General features: G+C 37.1%; 1 pseudogene; it reads left to right on the top strand.

Annotated features, from left to right (window-relative positions):
* Positions 1 to 13,276: 13,276 nt before the first annotated feature.
* LOC138916666 (olfactory receptor 5A1-like) lies at positions 13,277 to 15,541 on the top strand (annotated as a pseudogene).
* The last annotated feature ends 1,853 nt before the right edge of the window (positions 15,542 to 17,394 follow it).

The following is a 17,394-nucleotide window of genomic DNA, read 5'->3' on the forward strand; positions in this document are numbered from 1 at the left end:
GCTTCTATAAGGATTTTCTCTTTTCATTCATCTTTGGAACAAGGAGAATGGGAAATGTTGAGGAAGTAGGAAGAAGTTCGGGATGCCTAATGCTGACCAATGATTGCAGCTCATAGACAAAGTTTATTCCATTAAAGACACAGCCCTTTTCCAGGGAAATCTCCATGACTTCTACTATTACCCATATACATGACTGCCAGGCTACATTTGACATCTGTTTTCTACTTTTCATGGCTTCCCATGGTTTGCTTTCTATTTTGAGATTATCTGAATAAAAATGTGTTTTTGATGGGAGATGTTCTGTGACCATCTGGAAAGATGACAGCTATAACATCTTGAAGAAGGCTTACCGTGCCTGGTGAAAAATATTCTTTGGTTATTTAGCATTTGGCCTGAAGGCCTAGTGCTTTCCTTCCCTGGACTGGCTCCAAAGAACAAAAAGAGAAAGAACTTCCAGAAACCCTGCCTAAGTTTCCCATCCCTGTGTCCATTGCCTAAGCATCGTAACCTTTTCATGATTCAAGTCACTCTACTTTGTAGGAGAAACCTTGAACATAAGAACAATGAATAGAACCAAGGGTGATTGAGAATCCAATAAAACCATATGCAAAAGTGATAAGAGGTTGCAGTTTGCTGGGTAGAGGGTCCAGAGTTTCCAATAGACTTTTGAAAGTATCATTGACCAAAGAAGATCAAGAATCACTGTCTTAGACAGTTTAATTCATAAGTATCTCTGATTAGGGGAAATAAAAATCTGTACCTGCAAGGATGGGTGGATAACGGCTCTTACAACTTGATCTTTTCTAGCTCCTCAGGAGCCTTCTTGGTGTCATTAAGTTGGGTAAGTCACATCCATTTCTAAGCTGTGTCTTGGCGTGTGACTCTTTCTACCATTTCATTATATTTTTCTTATATCTCTCTTGGCTTTGTGAAAGCAGAAAGGCAGTTACAGAACTTTCCACCCTCCCTGATTACAAATTAATTGAGTATTTGTTCCCAAGGGGATTTTAAAGAACACCTACTTCACCATCCTCATTTAATGGTCCAGCATAACTCAGGGGCTTTTTCAAGCACTTAATTAATTTCAGAGCCATGACTGATCAGATTCTTTCTCTTTTACCATATAAAGAGATGAGAGTATTTTCCTTAATTACTTTGTTTCCAATCCTCATACGTTCGTAAACTATGGATTGGGAAAATATGAAATTAAGGCATTTTAGAAGATAATGTACTAATGATGTCCGTTTATTGCCTTTGTCCCCAAAGAGAATTACAGTATTTACGCAAGAGAATATTTTAAGTTGAGTTTGGTAATTATAAATGGAAGACACTGATTAACTCAAAGTTGATGATTAAGATATATATGTAGCCAGCTGCAGAGTGGAAAGAAATTAAGAGTATTTCTTTTTGTCTTTTGAAAATGAAATAATTTCCTTCTCCCATCTTTTTCCCTGCAGATGGTACCAACCAGGTCCATGGAAGGAGATAGAAATCAACCTCTGCAGTCGTGTTTGTTCTCCTGGGGCTCTTAGATGAAAAAAGGTGAAGCTTATCCTCTCTCCACTCTTCCTAGGGATCTACCTTGCGATCCTAATTTGGAAACTGGGTCTCATCATCCTAATCAGGATGGACTCCCATCTGCACACACCCACGTACATTTTTCTCAGTTTCCTGTCCTTTATAGACATCTGTTCTTCTTCCACCAGCCCAAGGATGCTTTCGGACTTCTTAAAAGATACAAAAAATGATTTTGCTCATTTCCTGTGCCACCCAGTATTTTGTTGAGTCCTAGATTTGTCTGACTGAATGCTGCCTCTTGGCTGCCATGGCCTATGACAGATATGTTGCTATTGGTAGGCCTCTGCAGTACTCAGCCATCATGGCTCCCAGCCTCTGTCAGAAGATGGCTGCTGGGGCCTATGGGAGTGGTTTCCTTGCTGTCATCGCTATTACTATGCCACTTGGTTTCATCTCTGTTACCATGGGCCCAATATCAGTTCAAATTTCTTCCTTGACATAATCCAAATTATTTTCTTGTCTTGTTCTAATCCCTTCATCAGCCATACCATTCTTTTTCTCGTATGTATTTTTGTTGGGTTCAGTTCTTTCTTAGTTATCAGCTTATCCTATGTTTTCGTTTCACCTTCCATTCTGAAAATATCTTCTGTCAAAGGTAGTGCCAAAGCTTGCAATACCTGTGCCTCTCACCTGGTAGTTGTGACAATCTTCTATGGCACAAGCCTCTCTGTGTGCCTACTTCCCAGCTCTAGCCACTCCAACAAGCAGGACAACGTGCTGTTAGTGTTCTATGTTATCTTTATACCCATGTTAAATCCTCTTGTCTATAGTTTGAGGGAAAGGGCTTTCAAAGAGGCCCTGAAGAGGGTGGTAAAGAGGCTAATACATTTACCTCAGTGAGAACAATATTTTTGCAGCTGTTATTTCCCCTATGAGGAACACAAGAGTAAGAATACGTGTGACCCTTTGTAGGTCACAAGAATAGCTAGGTAGAGAGATGGAATGAAAACCTGGCTCCTTGATTCCTGGTGCCATTATGTTTAGCTGTCACCATCAAGTGATCTATTTGAGGCAGTGTCACCACCATTGAATTCAGTTTATAAAGCGTGTATCCATGATTAGACCCAGGTCGATAAAACCCTACACTTTGAGAATAGAAGTTCTGTAATATATTTCATGTAGAGAAATGATAAGAATCTAGGAAGCCACACAGACAGTTCTTTCCTCATTGATTTTTTCTTTTATATATTTTCAATTGTTGAGAATTTATTTGTGCTTCAAGAAAATTTTTAAAAAGAATGTATAAAATTGCATATGTGAATGTTAAAAATAATTTAAAAGTGAATACTTTATCTTATTAATTCCAAAGAGAGTGAGAGAAATCTAGTGTGAGAGAGATGGCACAGAATCAGAAAATTGGAAAGAGGGAGAAAAACAGAGAGAGAGAGAGCGCAGAAAAAATGGGTACAGAGGGAAGGAGAGGGGAAGGAGGAGAAAGCAGGAGAGGAAACTAAAGGAAAAGAGAAAAAAATAGTGTTCTGGCTTTATTCCCAAATAACATTGTTCCTTCTATCTTATTCCTTGAAACTCCTTGTGAATTGAATTGTGAAAAACAGATGGGAGAAGGGAATGGTAGAAAGAAGGGGCAATTTTAAGGTCAAGAGTTGGGGAGATTCTCACAGGCTAGAAAGAAGTCAAAGTCATCAATTTCCGGGCATACGTGGCCTGAAGCATGTTCTGTGGTAGCCTCCCAGAGACCATGCCAGACTCAGAAATGAAGGCTGTCATGGTATGTCTAGGAAGGCAGAGTCTGAATCTCAAAGATCTAAGCGCATGGAATTTCAAGGCCTTAAGTTGACCAGAGAGCAGCAGAGCAACCAGATGTGGGGTACCATGGAGACTCAGGGTCCAACTGGTATAATTTAAAGAAAATTTTGAAAAGAGATGTTTTCTCATGCATGAGTTGTGGACTAAGCTTTACATATATTATGTTACTATTTACACAATATTTTACACTTTACATAGTTACATTGCATAGGTTTGATTTTTTTCTCTTACCATGTTCAGTTGGCAGGGGATAAATTAGACCCATTTACAGATAAAACCTTTGGTCATATTGAGGTCTGCCACATTCTTCCCAGGGTAGCAACAATTCTTCTTGAAGCTCACAAAGTGTCATGTATGGAACAAAATGGTTCTTACTAACCAGAAACATTTCTACTGCTACTTGTCCATGGTGCCAAATTTCTGTACATTTGATGTTATAGCTTTAAAACTATCTTAAGAATCTGTTCCTTTTAAAATGTTAATTTTTTACAGTTCTTATCAGAGTGACTATATAACTACTGACCAATTAGCAAGTGCTAAACTGAATAATTAACTCTTTATCCCATCCATCCTTTTCACTCTAGAAGTAGCATTAGCAGAAGCAGATCAAATCATGAATGAGAACTTCCTAAATCAGGTGTTTCCCTAGTAATGGCAGGGTAGATGAGCTCCATCTTAAAAAAAAAAAGGAAAAACAAAACCCAAAAAACAAAACCAAAATTTTGTGGGAATCATCTTAAGCAGATATTTTTAATGAAGGATTAGTAATGCAGCATAATATGTTGTAAAGAACTCCAATTCAGAACACATGAATTAAACCTACTTTTAATAGAAGGCATGCCACGTACTTCACACTCTCAGTGCTTTATAAGGATTATCTAATTGATTCTACGAAGAACTACTCTATAAAGTAGCTGATACTATAAGCCCATTTTATGGGTGATATTAATGGAGCTTGAAGAGATTAACTTGCTCAAGGTCACACAACCAGGAAATGGAAAGCTGGAATTCAAACCAGATTAGCTGATACTAATGTCCATGGTATTAACCATGATGATCTGTGGCTCTGTCAAGAATTAGTTTTACTGTATTCCTTATTACTTCAATATCCTTACTTATCCCTAGGAAACCATGCAATATCTGTCTCATAGGGCTGCTGTGATAATTAGCTCAGGTCACGGAGTGAGAAAAAATATATATCTAAAATGGAAGGCTTTGTAAACAGGGAAATGTCCACATATCTAATTTATTGTTATCAAGCAGTATTCTCAGTTAGCTGTGTCATCTTTGGCAAATCTCTTAGCTCCTCTGGCTTCTAGCTCCTCACCTTGAAAATGATGATGGTATTAGACTAGAAGATGTCCAGGTCCTTTCCATGTCAAATGCCTCCAAGGTTGTTAAAAGAAATGTTATAATCACAAGACCATAATAGGACCATGAGGAAGTGGGGAATTGAATCAGAAGGGACATGGCAAAGTGGGGCATGAAATTAGATGGAGTAAAATTCCATGACAACCATGACCCAAGAGAATAAGCACCTGGAGTGTTTTCTCCCTCATTGTCTTTTCTCTTTTCACCTCTGCCCTAATAACACATTTAAGAAATACCCATCCAGTTGTGGGTGTTTCTTTGGCTGTGAATGGACAGCCAATTTCATGGCCTAAAGCACCAATCTTGGAGTGCAGTAGGGCCCACCTGAATAGATCTTTTGAAAGCAAATGAGCAATTTCAAGTTTGGCAAGAGCTCTGTTATCCTGGGGGATGTAGGTCAAGGTGAGAGGGCAAGATTTATAGAAAAGAGTGGATTCCGTGTTATCTCAATATCCAAGTGATTCTTCCAGTAAAACCTATGTGGAGTAAGATTTGTGGTCCTCATACATTTTATGAGGTTTATGCTCTCTTCTCTTCTTTATCTCTTTCCTCTCCCTCACTTCCACACCCTCCACTTAGGGCTTTTCCTGGGGTTCTCTTTCTCCCTACCCAAATTCTCTCACCTTCAGTGAAAAGAATAATCTCTAATCTAAAATGTCAATATTACTATGGAGTGAGGGGTGGATGATGTTGAGTTCTAGTTCTGCAATTTCCTAATGATGTGGTCTTTAATTCAGTTAACTTGTGTTTTTCACTTGTAAAATGAGAGAAATAGAAACATTTAGAATCTAATGAGACAATTTCTATAAAGCCTAGCACACTCTAGAAATTAATAATAAAGCATTGAATGAAAAATAATAATTTGCTGAATTCCAGGGGATTTAACTAATATCAAAACATCTTTGTCTAAGTATGGCCCTCTCATCACTCTTATTCAACACAGTACTGGAAGTTCTAAGCAGAGAAATTAAGCAATAAAAAGAAATAAAAAGTAACAAAATTGGAAGAGAAGGAGTAAAACTGTCACTATCTGCAGTTGACATGATTTTATACTTAGAAAGCCATAAAGAATCCATCAAAAAACTATCAGAAATAATAAGCGAATACAATAAAGTTTCAGGGTACAAAGTCAATATACAAAAATCAGTTGTTTTTTTTTTAAAGGCAAAGATCATACCCATTTCATTTATTTATTTTTTTAAAGATTGACACCTGAGCTAACATCTGTTGCCAATCTTCTTTTCTTCTTCTTGTCCCTAAAGTCCACAGTGTATAGTTGTATATTCTAAGTGTAGGTCGTTTTGGTTGTGCTATGTGGGACACCACCTCAGCATGGTCTGACGAGTGTTGCCACGTATGCATCCAGGATCCAAACCGGAGAAACCCTGGGCCGCTGAAGCAGAGCACGTAAACTTAACCACACAGCCACGGGGCCAGCTCCAGTTGTTTTTCTATATACTAACAATGAACCAGCAGAAAGAGCAATCAAAAATAAAATCCCATTTATAATCACAATAAAAACAACAAAATGCCTAGAAATAAATTTCGCCAAGGAGATGAAAGACCTGCACACTGAAAACAGTTAGGGATTGTTGAAAGAAACTGAAGACAGAAAGAAATGAAATGATATTTCATGCTCATGGATCACAACTGATTTCTGAATGTTGACTTTTTGTTCTGGAACTTTATCAAATTCATTTATTACTTTCAACACAGTTTTGGTTGAATCTTTAGGATTTTCTGTCTACAAGCTCATAACATCTGCAAGTAATGCTAATTTTATTTCTTATTTCCCCATTTGTATGTCTTATATCTCTTTATCTAGCCTTTTTGCTCTAGCTAAGATTTTCAGTTGCTATATGGAATAAGAGTGGTGAGAGTGAGAACCCTTGTCTTGTTCCTAATGTTAGAGGGAAAGCTTTGTTTTTCACCGTTGACTATAATATTACCTCTGGGTTTGTTTTATATGTTCTTTGTTATGTTGAGGAACATTCCCTCTAGATCCAATTTTGCAGGGTTTTAATCATGAAAGGATATTGTACTTTGTCAAATGCTTTTTCTGCATCTATTGAGATGATCATGTTTTTCACCTTTCATTCTACTAATGTGGTGTATCACATTTATTGATTTGTTCATTGAACTTTCTTCCTTTCCTAGGATAAATCCCACTTGTTCGTGGTGTATAATCCTTTTACTGTGTTGTTGAATTTGGTTTCCTAATATTTTGTTGAGAATTTTTGCATCTCTTTCAAGATGGATATTGGTCTGTAGTTTTCTTTTCCTGTGTGCTGTTCTTGTTTTCTTTTCTTGTGTGTTTATCTGGCTTTGGTGTCAGAGTAATACTTTCAATTCCAAAATGCAATAGGAAGCATTCCTTCCTGTTCAATTTTTTGAAAATGTTTGAGAAGGATTGTCATTAATACTTTTTTAACGTTTGGTAGAGTTTGCCAAAGAAGCCATCTGGTTCTGGGGATTTCTGTGTTAGGAGGTTTTCAATTACTGATTCAATTTCCTTACTTGATTTTTTTCTATTTAGATTTTCTGATTCTTCCTGATTCAATCTTGACCGTTTGTATATTTCTCGGAAGTTATTCATTTCTTCTAGATTATCCAATTTGCTGGGCTGTAATTGTTCATAGCAGTCTCTTTTAATCTTATGTATTTTTTACTATCGCTTGTAATGTCTCCCCTTCCATTTCTGATTTTATTTATTGGAGTCTCCTGTCTTTTATTGTTAGTGTAGCTAAAGATTTGTCAATATAGTTTATCTTTTAGAAAACTAGCCCTTAATGTCATTTATTATTTCTATTGTTTTTCTGGTCTCTATTTAGTTTATTTCTAGCCTGGTCTTTGTTATTTCCTTCCTTCTATTCACTTTGGTCTTTGTTCTTCTTTTCTCATTCCTTGAAGTGTAAGGTTAGGTTGTTATTTGAGATCCTTCTGTATTCTTAATGTATGCATTTATTGCTGTAAACTTCCTTCTCAGAACTGCTTTTGTACCATAGTATTGGTTTTGGTGTATTATATTTCCATTGTTATATGTTTCAAGATGTTTTTTGATTTCTCAGCTGCGCATTGATTTTTCAGTAGTGTGCTGTTTAGTTTTCACATATTTGTTCATTTCTCAGCTTTCTGCTAATGGATTTCTAGTTTCATGCCAATGTGGTCAGAAATGATACTTGGTATGATTTAAATCTTAAATTTTCTAAAACACATTTTGTGTCCTCTCATGTGATCTATCCTGGAAATGTTTTCTGTGCACTTTAGGAGAATGTGTGCTCTGCTGCTATTGGATGGAATGTTCTATAAATGTCTGTTATATCCATTTGGTCTAACGTGATTCAAGTTGAACATTTTTGTGGGAATTTCCTCTCTGGATCATCTATCCATTTCTGAAAATGGAGTATTAAAGTCCCCTACTATTGTTGTATTGTTGTCTATTTCACCCTTTGTATCTGCTAATATTTGGTTAATATATTTAGGTGCTCTGATTTTGGGTGCATATATATTTACATTTATTATGTCTTCCTGATGAATTGACCCCTTTGTTATTATGTAATGACCTTCTTTGTCTCTTGTTTCAATATTTGGCTTAAAGTCTATTTTATCTGATATAAATATAGCTATTCCTGCCTTCTTTTGTTTTCCACTTGCATGAAATATCTTTTTCCATTCTTCCACTTTGAGCCTATGGGTCTCATGAAAGCTTAGTGAGCCTCTTGTAGGCAGCATATAGTTGGGTCTTGATTTTTCATCTATCTAGGACTCTGCCCTTTTTTTTGGTGAATTCAATTCATTTACATCTATTGTAATTATTGATATGTAAGCACTTACTAATGCCATCTTGTTCATTGCTATCCAGTTGTTTGTATTTCCATTGTTTCCTTTTTTCTTGTGTGCACCTACCTTTGCACATGTGTTTTTTTCCATGGTGGTAGGCTCTGTTTCCCCTTTCTTATCTTTCGTGAACCTAGTCTAGATTTTCACTAGGTGATTACAATGAGGGTTGTATAGAAATCTCATAAGGAAAACAGTCCATTTTAAGCTCATAGCAGCTTGACTTCCATTTTCTACAAAAACTGGACCCTTCTACTCTTCTGTTTTACATTGTTATGTTATTTTTGCCTCTTTTTATATTCTGTATTCTTTAACAAATTATAGTAGCTATAATTATATAATACTCCTCACTTTTAGTCTTTATACTACAATTTAGTGGTTAGCACACCATCCTATTACAGAATTAGTCTTTTCAGTCTGCCTTTATATTTACCTTTATCACTGTGCTGTATTCTTTTGTATGTTTTCATGTTGCTGATTAGTGTCTTTTCATTTCAGCTCAAAAAACTCCTTTCAGCAGTTTTTAGAAGGAAGATGTAGTGGTGATGAACAATCTCAGCTTTTGTTTTTCTGGGAAACTCTTTACTTTCCCTTCATATATGAAGTATAACTTTGCCTGATAGAGTATTCTTGACTGGCAGTTTATTCTTTCAACACTAAGTATGTCATTTCACTTTGTCCTGGTCTGTGGGATGTGGCTGAGAAAACTCCTGGTAACTTAATGGGGGTTCCTCTGTAGGTTACCATCATTTTTCCCTAGTTGCTTTTGGGATTTTGTGTTTATCTTTGATTTTTAAAAGTTTAATTATAATATGTCTTGGAGAAAGTCTTTTGGCATGAAATAATTGGGTGGTCTATAAGCTTTGTGAGCTTGGCTGTCCAAGTGTCTCCGGGTTTGAGAAGTCTGTAGTATTATTCCCTAAATAAATTTTCATCTGCCTTCTTCCTCTTTTTTCCTTTCAAACTTCAATTCTTTTAATTTTGTTTTGATGAAATCCCATAGATTGTATAGGCTTTCTTTGCTCTATTGTCTTTCTTTTTTTCTTTGCCTTGCTCTGACTGGGTTATTTCAAACTTCTTGTCTTCTAGCTCACTTATTTGTCTTCAGTTTTCTTTACTGCAAATGCTCTTTATTGCATTTTTCATTTCATTCATTGAATTCTTCAGTGCCAGAAATTGTTTCTTTTTTATAGTTTTGGTTTATTTAGTACATATATATATATATGTGTGTGTGTGTGTGTGTGTGTGTATATCATTTTGTTCATTTTTTTCTCCTAACCTCATTATTGTCTTTTTAGTTACCTTGTAGTTCATTGAGATTCTTCAAAAAGCTATTTTGAATTCTTTATTAGCTTGGTCACAAAATTATGTACCTTTAAACTTCTGAAATTGGAGATTATGGTCATCTTTAGGTGACAACATATTTCCTTGATATTTCATATTTCTTGTAGGTTTTGGTTGCTGCTTTTACATTTGAATTTAAAATGACCTCCTAAAATCTTTACTAATTGCCTTCCTATGGGGTTTACTGTCACTGGTGGTGTTATATCTGAGATTTTCTCTGACTTTATATGGGTGAATGTGCTCCACTCTGCTTGCTACCATGGTTGGCAGAATTTTTAGGCTATTGTGTCTTCCTCGTTACAATTCACGAGGATGGCTACTGGAAACCTCTTATTTGTTTTCTCAAAGCTAGTGCTATAGCTCATGTTTGTGTGTTCTCTCTTGCGATAGACCCAGGTTTATTTTTCTGAGACCACCCAGTTTACCAGCTTTGTTGTCACTGCTTCCCTTAGAAATATTCACAAGAAGCCAGTTGCAGAGTGGGGAGAGGTGTGGGTTTGGCACTGGGGCCTTGTGGTTCCCACTGATCTGGGGGGGAGATTCTTGGGTGAGGTACTCCTGGAGGCTCACGGAGGATTTCAGCTGAAATCCTGAGTGCAGTAGGCAGGAACTATGCTCATTTAATGTCTTTTGATATTATCATTTGTTTATTTCCTGATCTTCCCCCTCCCTCCATCACCAACTACCTGTCTCAGTGCACTAGGTTCTTTTTAGAGACACAGATTTCTCCAGCTGTGTCCAACACTGTGGCTGGGCACTCACTCACTGTTCTTTTCCCCTGTGGCATAGTTCACCACCGTTGAATATTTCAGACTGTGCATTGTTGCCTTGAATGAGTGGTCCTTGGAATGCTCCTCTCACCTTCCCCACTGTGACCAACTCATGCTTCTTTTCTGTTCCAATAGTTCACTGTACTCCACTCTCAAGAAGGCTGGGGTTCCACAAAGTCTCTCTCATTCATGGGTGTCTGCCAAAGACAGCACTCTCCAGACTTTACCTGATCATAACCCAGATGGACTTAGGTAGGTTCACTGACTCCTGCTGGCTCTGCAGCCCATTCTGAGGTCTGTTTGATTATGGGATACACAGGTAGGCAAGATTTTTCCTGGGTCCCTTGGTCTATGGCCCTGGATACCACAACTCCCACAGGGTGTTTTTGCTCAAGAATGGATGTCTAATTCATTCTTACAAAAGTGGGACAAAAAGAAGGACTGTCTTTTACTGCTAAGATGCTAACATTCCTCCTTCCTCTGATAATTTTTAATCTCATACACTTACTCATGTAGATATGCAGCTATATCTTTGACTATTGTGACACCAAAAGACACCAAGTCAAAATTTTTGTTTAAAGGGATTCTGTGTTGGTGTTGCCCCTAAGGTATCTGACAGAAATAATATAAAGCATGTCTGAAGGAAGACATTTTAAACTCAAGCCTCAGTGATTCCCACAGATAAATTTTTTTTAAATGCTAAATTAAGATAAAAAAAATCACTAAGCAGACAAAAATACAAGATACCTTGCTAAGAGTCAGCTATAACATCAAACTATAAAATCAGATTTGCAAAACTATGTAGTTAAATTATTAGATATTAATAAGAAATAAATATGTTTAATATGTTTAAATAATGGATGCTATGGAAAGTATGATGAAAGAATAAGAGACTATCAAAGATGACCACTCAGGAAAAGAACAAAATGAAACCTTTAGAGAGAAAACAAAATATTATCACTGAAATGTGAAATTAAACAGATGCATTAAACAACCAGTTAGCAAAACTTATGATAGAATAAATTATCTGGAAGAGAGATCTGTAAAAATTAAACAGAACACAGGAGAGAAATACAAATAATGGATGTTTGAGTGAAGTGGAGGGTAGAGCAAGAAGATTCAATGACAGACATTTAATTGTGGTTCCAGAGGCATATACTAGAAATATAAAGACAATTTCAGAAGATTACCTGTGTTTGATAGATAGCACATCAGGCTTAAGTTTACCTTATTGAATGAATGGACATTAGAGGAAGCTGTGAATACCTCCGTGAGTAGAAGATGAACAGAATATATCGTAGATGCAAAATCAATCTTTTTGTTGTCATGATTGTTGGTTAAGATGATGACTGCGATGATGATGAAGAATGCAGTTTTCTGCTCTGTTCTCACAAAATTCTCTTTCTATTCAGTCTCACTGTGGACAGAACCACACCTAAGTCTGGCACGATCAATACACTCATGCATCACTTAATTGTGGGGAAACATTGAGCAATGAATCATTAGTCAATTTCGTTTTTGTCTGAACATCATAGACTGTCCCTCCACAAACCTACTTGGTATACCTACTACACACCTATGCTATATGGGACTAGTCTTACAGGATCACCATCATTTATGCGGTCTGTTGGTGACTGAAATGTTGTTACGTGGCACATGACTGTACATATTCTGTCTGCTCCCATTTTTCCTTCCACATTGATCTCAAATCTTGCATTTATTTTCTAATTAGTAACTTCCTTCCTTCAGAATACTTTTCAAAAGAGTTCACCATGAAGCAAAGACAGATCTAATTTTGGGAAATGAACCCGTCTGCCTCTCTTATCAGACTACAGCCTTATGCTTCAATGGGGATTTTCTCATATTGTTCATTTTTGGTCCTAGAAGGCTGGGAAATGATTGGCGAAAAGAAAGTCATTCTGGATGGCTAATACTGACAAGTATTTGTAGCTCATAGACATAGTTTATTCCACTAATGTTGCAGTCTTTCTCCAGGGAAATCTCCAAGACTTCTACTTTACGCAAACACAAAACTCTCAGCTACATGTGACATATATTTTCTAGGTTTCATGGCTTCCCATGATTTTCTTTCTAGTTTGAGTTCATCTGAATAAAAATATACTTGTGCTGGAGATGTTCTAATGACCACCTGAAGAGATGACAGCTATTGCATCTTGAAGAGGGCATGCAGTGTCTTATGCAAAAATATTATTTTGGTTATTTACTGTTTGGCCTGAAGACTTAGTGCTTAACTTCTCTGGACTGGCTCCAAGGAGAAAAAGAGAAAGGACTTCTCGAAATCCTGCCTCAGTTTTCTAATCCCCATATCCCTTGCCTAAGCATCCTCATCCTTACATGAGTTCAAATCACTCTACTTCTACAGAAGTCTTGAATCTAGGAACCATGAATAGACTTGAGGGTGACAGAGAATCCAATAAAACCATATGCAGAGGTGATAAGTGGCTGCAGTTTCCTGGGTACAGGGTTCAGACTTTGTAACAGATTTTCAAATGTATCACTGACTCAAAGAAGATCAAGAGTCGCTGTCTTAGATAATTTAACTTATAAGTATCTCTGATTTGAAGAAAGAAAAAGCTGCACCTGCAAAGAAAGGAGCATAATGGCTCTTTCAAACTTATCTTATCTAACTTCTCAGGTGCTTTCCTAGAATCATTAAGTTGTTCAACTCACATCCATTTCCAAACTATATCTTGTCTCTGACTCTTCCCACTATTCTATGGCATTATTTTTAGATCTCAGATGGTTTTATGAAAACAGAAAGGCAGTTACAAGATAGTCCACCCTCCCTGATTACAGTTTAGTGGAATCTTGGTTCCAAAGATTCTATTTATTTATTTATTTATTTTCTGAGGAAGATTTGCCTTGAGCTAACATCCATTTCCAATATTTCCCCTTTTTTTCTTTTTATGTGGGCTGTACCACAGCATGGCCTCTAACAGAAGAATGGTGTAGGTCAGTGTCTAGGATTCAAACCCAGGTACCCTAAGTGAAGGGCACTGAACGTAACCGCTAGGCCTCTAGGGCTTGCCCCCGAAGGAGATTTTAAAAGACATGTACCCCAGCATCCTCATTTGGTGTATGAAGCCTCATGATTCAGGGACTTCTTCAAGCACTGATTAACATCAGAGCCATGTGTGAGGAGAATTTTTGTTTCACCATATCGAGAGATAGCAGTTTTCACCAGTTTTGTCTATTTCTGATTCTCAGATATTTGTGAATTCTAGGAAGTTAAAACATGAAATTAAGACATTTCAGAGGATAATGTACTCATAATGCCAATTTACTGTCTTTTGTCCCCAAAGAGAATGAGAATGTTTATTGAAGGGAATTGTTCATTTAAGTTTAGTAATCATGCGTGGAAGACAGATTAACTCAACATGATGATTTAAGTTGTATATTTAGTCAGCTGCATGACTGGAAAAAGACGAAGAATACTTGTTTTTGTTTTTTGAGAATGAAATAATTTCCATCTGTCATCTTTTTGTCAGTAGATGACACTAACCATGTCCATGGAAAGGAATAGAAATGAGACTTCTGTGTCCACGTTTGTTCTCCTGGGACTTTCAGATGAAAAAGAGGTGCAGCGTGTACTATTCCCAGTCTTTCTAGGGATCTACCTTATGACTCTAATCTGGAACCTGGGTCTTATCATCGTAATCAGGATGAACTCCCACCTGCACACGCCTATGTACTTTTTTCTCAGTTTCCTATCATTTTTAGACATCTGTTATTCTTCTTCAAATAGCCCAAGAATGCTTTCAGACTTCTTAAAAGATGAAAAAAACATTTCCTTCATTGCCTGTGCCACCCAGTATTTTATTGGGTGCTGGATGGGTCAGGCTGAATGCTGCATCTTGGCCACCATGGCCTATGACAGATTTGTTGGTATCGGTAGGCCTCTGCAGTACTCGAGCATCATGGCTCCTGGCCTCTGTCATAAGTTGATTGCTGGGGCCTATGGGAGTGGTTTCCTTGGTAGCTTAGTTCAAACAGTTTCTTGCTTTCGTCTCTACTACTGTGGGCCCAATATCATTCCAAATTTCTACTGTGATGTAACCCAGATTATTTCTTTGTCTTGTTCTGATTCCTACATCAGCCAAATGATTCTGTCTCTCGAATCTATTCTTGTTGGGTTTGGTTCCTTCTTGGTAATCATCTTATCTCATGCAATCACTGTAGCTTCCATCCTGAAACTATCTTCCATCAAAGGTAGTGCCAAGGTCTTCAATACCTGTGCCTCCCACCTAGTAGTTGTGACAATCTTCTATAGCACAAGCCTCTTTATGTACCTGCATCCTAACTCTAGCCACTCCAAGAAGCAAAACAAGGTGCTGTCAGTGTTCTATGTTATCCTAATCCCCATGTTAAACCCTGTTATCTATAGTTTCAGGAACAAGGAGATCAAAGAGGCCCTCAAGAGGATGACAAAGAGAGTAACACATTTATCTCCATAAAAACAATATTTGGGCAGGTGTTATTTCCCCTATAAGGAAAATAGAGATAAGAACATGTAAGAACTTTTTGTAGGTCATACAACAGCTAGATAGAGAGAAGTGAAAAACTCACTTCTTGATTCCTGGTGCCATCATATTTAGCTCACACTACCAAGCGATCAGTTTGAGGCAGTGTTATGAACATTGAATCTAGTTTAAAAGGTTTGTTCCCAGGATTATACCCACGTAGGTAAACCCCATATTTTGAGAACAGAGGTTCTGATAGACATTATATGCAGAGATAGACAAGAACCTAGGAATCCACACAGTCTTTCTCCTATGATTTTTAAAATGTCTTTTATTCATTTTCAACTGTTAAGCTTTTATATGTATTTCAATAAAATAAAATAATGTATAAAATCAAGTTGTGAAACTTAAAAATTATTTTAAAATGAGTACTTTTAATCTCCACCTCAAAGAGGGAGAGAGAGTGAGTATGAGAGGGAGGGACACAGAAAGAGAGAGATAGAAAGACTGAAGGAAAGACAGAGAAAGATAAAATATGACAGGAGAGGAGAAGAAGAAAGATTGATCTGGCTTTATTCCCAAATAAGCTTGTTCCTTCCATCTTACTCATTGAGCCTCCTTGTGAAGCGAATTTTGAAAAAGGTATGGGTGAAAGGAATGGTAGAAAGAAGGGGCACAATAAGGTCAAGAGTTAGAGAGATTCTCAGAGGCTAGAAAGAAGTCAAAGTCATCAACTTCTGGTCATAGTTGGCCTGTAGCCTGCTCTATGGTAGCTTACCAGAGACCATGCAAGACCTCAGAAATGCAGGCTGTCATGGTGTGTCTAGGGAGACAGGATCTGAGTCCCAGAGATCTGAGTCTCCCAAATATTCCTGGACCTTAAGTTTGACCAGGGAGCAGCAAAGCCAGTTTACTTGGGGGTATGATGTAGACTCGAGTCCAACTAAGAGAATTTAAAGAACATTTAAATGGACATATACTTTTAGAGGAGAATTTTTTTACTTTTTACTTTTTTAAAGATTGGAACCTAAGCTAACAACTGTTGCCAATCTATATTTTATTCTTTCTGCTTTTTTCCCCAAATCCCCCCAGTACATAGTTGTATATTTCAGTTGTGGGTCCTTCCAGTTGTGGCACGTGGGACGCCACCTCAATGTGGCCTGATGAGTGGTGCCACGTCCATGCCCAGGATCCAAACCAGCAAAAGCCTGGGCTGCCACATCGGAGTGCACAAACTTAACCACTCGGCCAGAGGGCTGGCCCCTAGAGGAGAATTTAAATAGTAAGCTTCACATATATTACATTAGTATTTATACAATACTCTACACTTCATATAGTTAAATTGCATGGATGTGATTTTTTTCTATTACCATATGAAGTTGGCAGTTGAGAAATTATCCACATTTTACAGATAGAAGCTTTGAGCATATTGAGGTCTTCCATGTTCTTCCCAGAGTAGCCACAATTCATCTTAAGTCTCACAAAATTTAATTTGTGGAGCATAGATGCTTCTTATTGACCAGAAGCATGCTCTCCATGGTTTGAATGGGTGCCCTAATTCTATACTTTTGGTGTTACATTTTTAAAAACATCTTAAGAATCTGTTCAATTTAAAAGATTAATCTATTACAGTTCTTACTTGTGGGAATATCTGACTACTAACCTATTAGGAAGAGTTAAATTAAATAATTAACTCATTGCCCCACCCACCACTCTCTCTCTAGAATTAATATTAACTGAAATAGAGCAAACCAAGAATGAGACCTTCCTAAAACATCTCTGTTTCCCTAGTAATGGCAGGGTAGATGATCTCCACCAAAAAAAAAAAAAAAAAAAAAAGACAAGAAACGTTTGTGAGAATGATCTTAAACAGATATTTTTTAATGAAGGATTAGTAATGCAGCATAATATGTTGTAAAGAACTCCAATTCAGAACACACAAATTAAGCCTGCTATTAATGGGAGGCATGCTGTGTACCTCACAGGCTAAGTGCTTTATGAGCATTATCTGATTTGATTCTATGAAAAACTGCTGTATGAAGTAGCTACTATTATTAGCCCCATTTAATAGGTGATATATACTTAGGCTTGGAGAGGTTAATTTGCTCAAGGTCACACAACCAATAAATGGAAAGCTGGAATTCCACCCAGATTGGCTGACACCAATGCCCATGGTATTAACCACAATAAGTCATGGCTCTATCATGAATTAGTTTTATTGTATTCCTTTTTGCTGTGATTTCCTC

Source organism: Equus caballus, chromosome 12, assembly GCF_041296265.1.
Source record: "Equus caballus isolate H_3958 breed thoroughbred chromosome 12, TB-T2T, whole genome shotgun sequence".
NCBI lineage: Eukaryota > Metazoa > Chordata > Mammalia > Perissodactyla > Equidae > Equus > Equus caballus.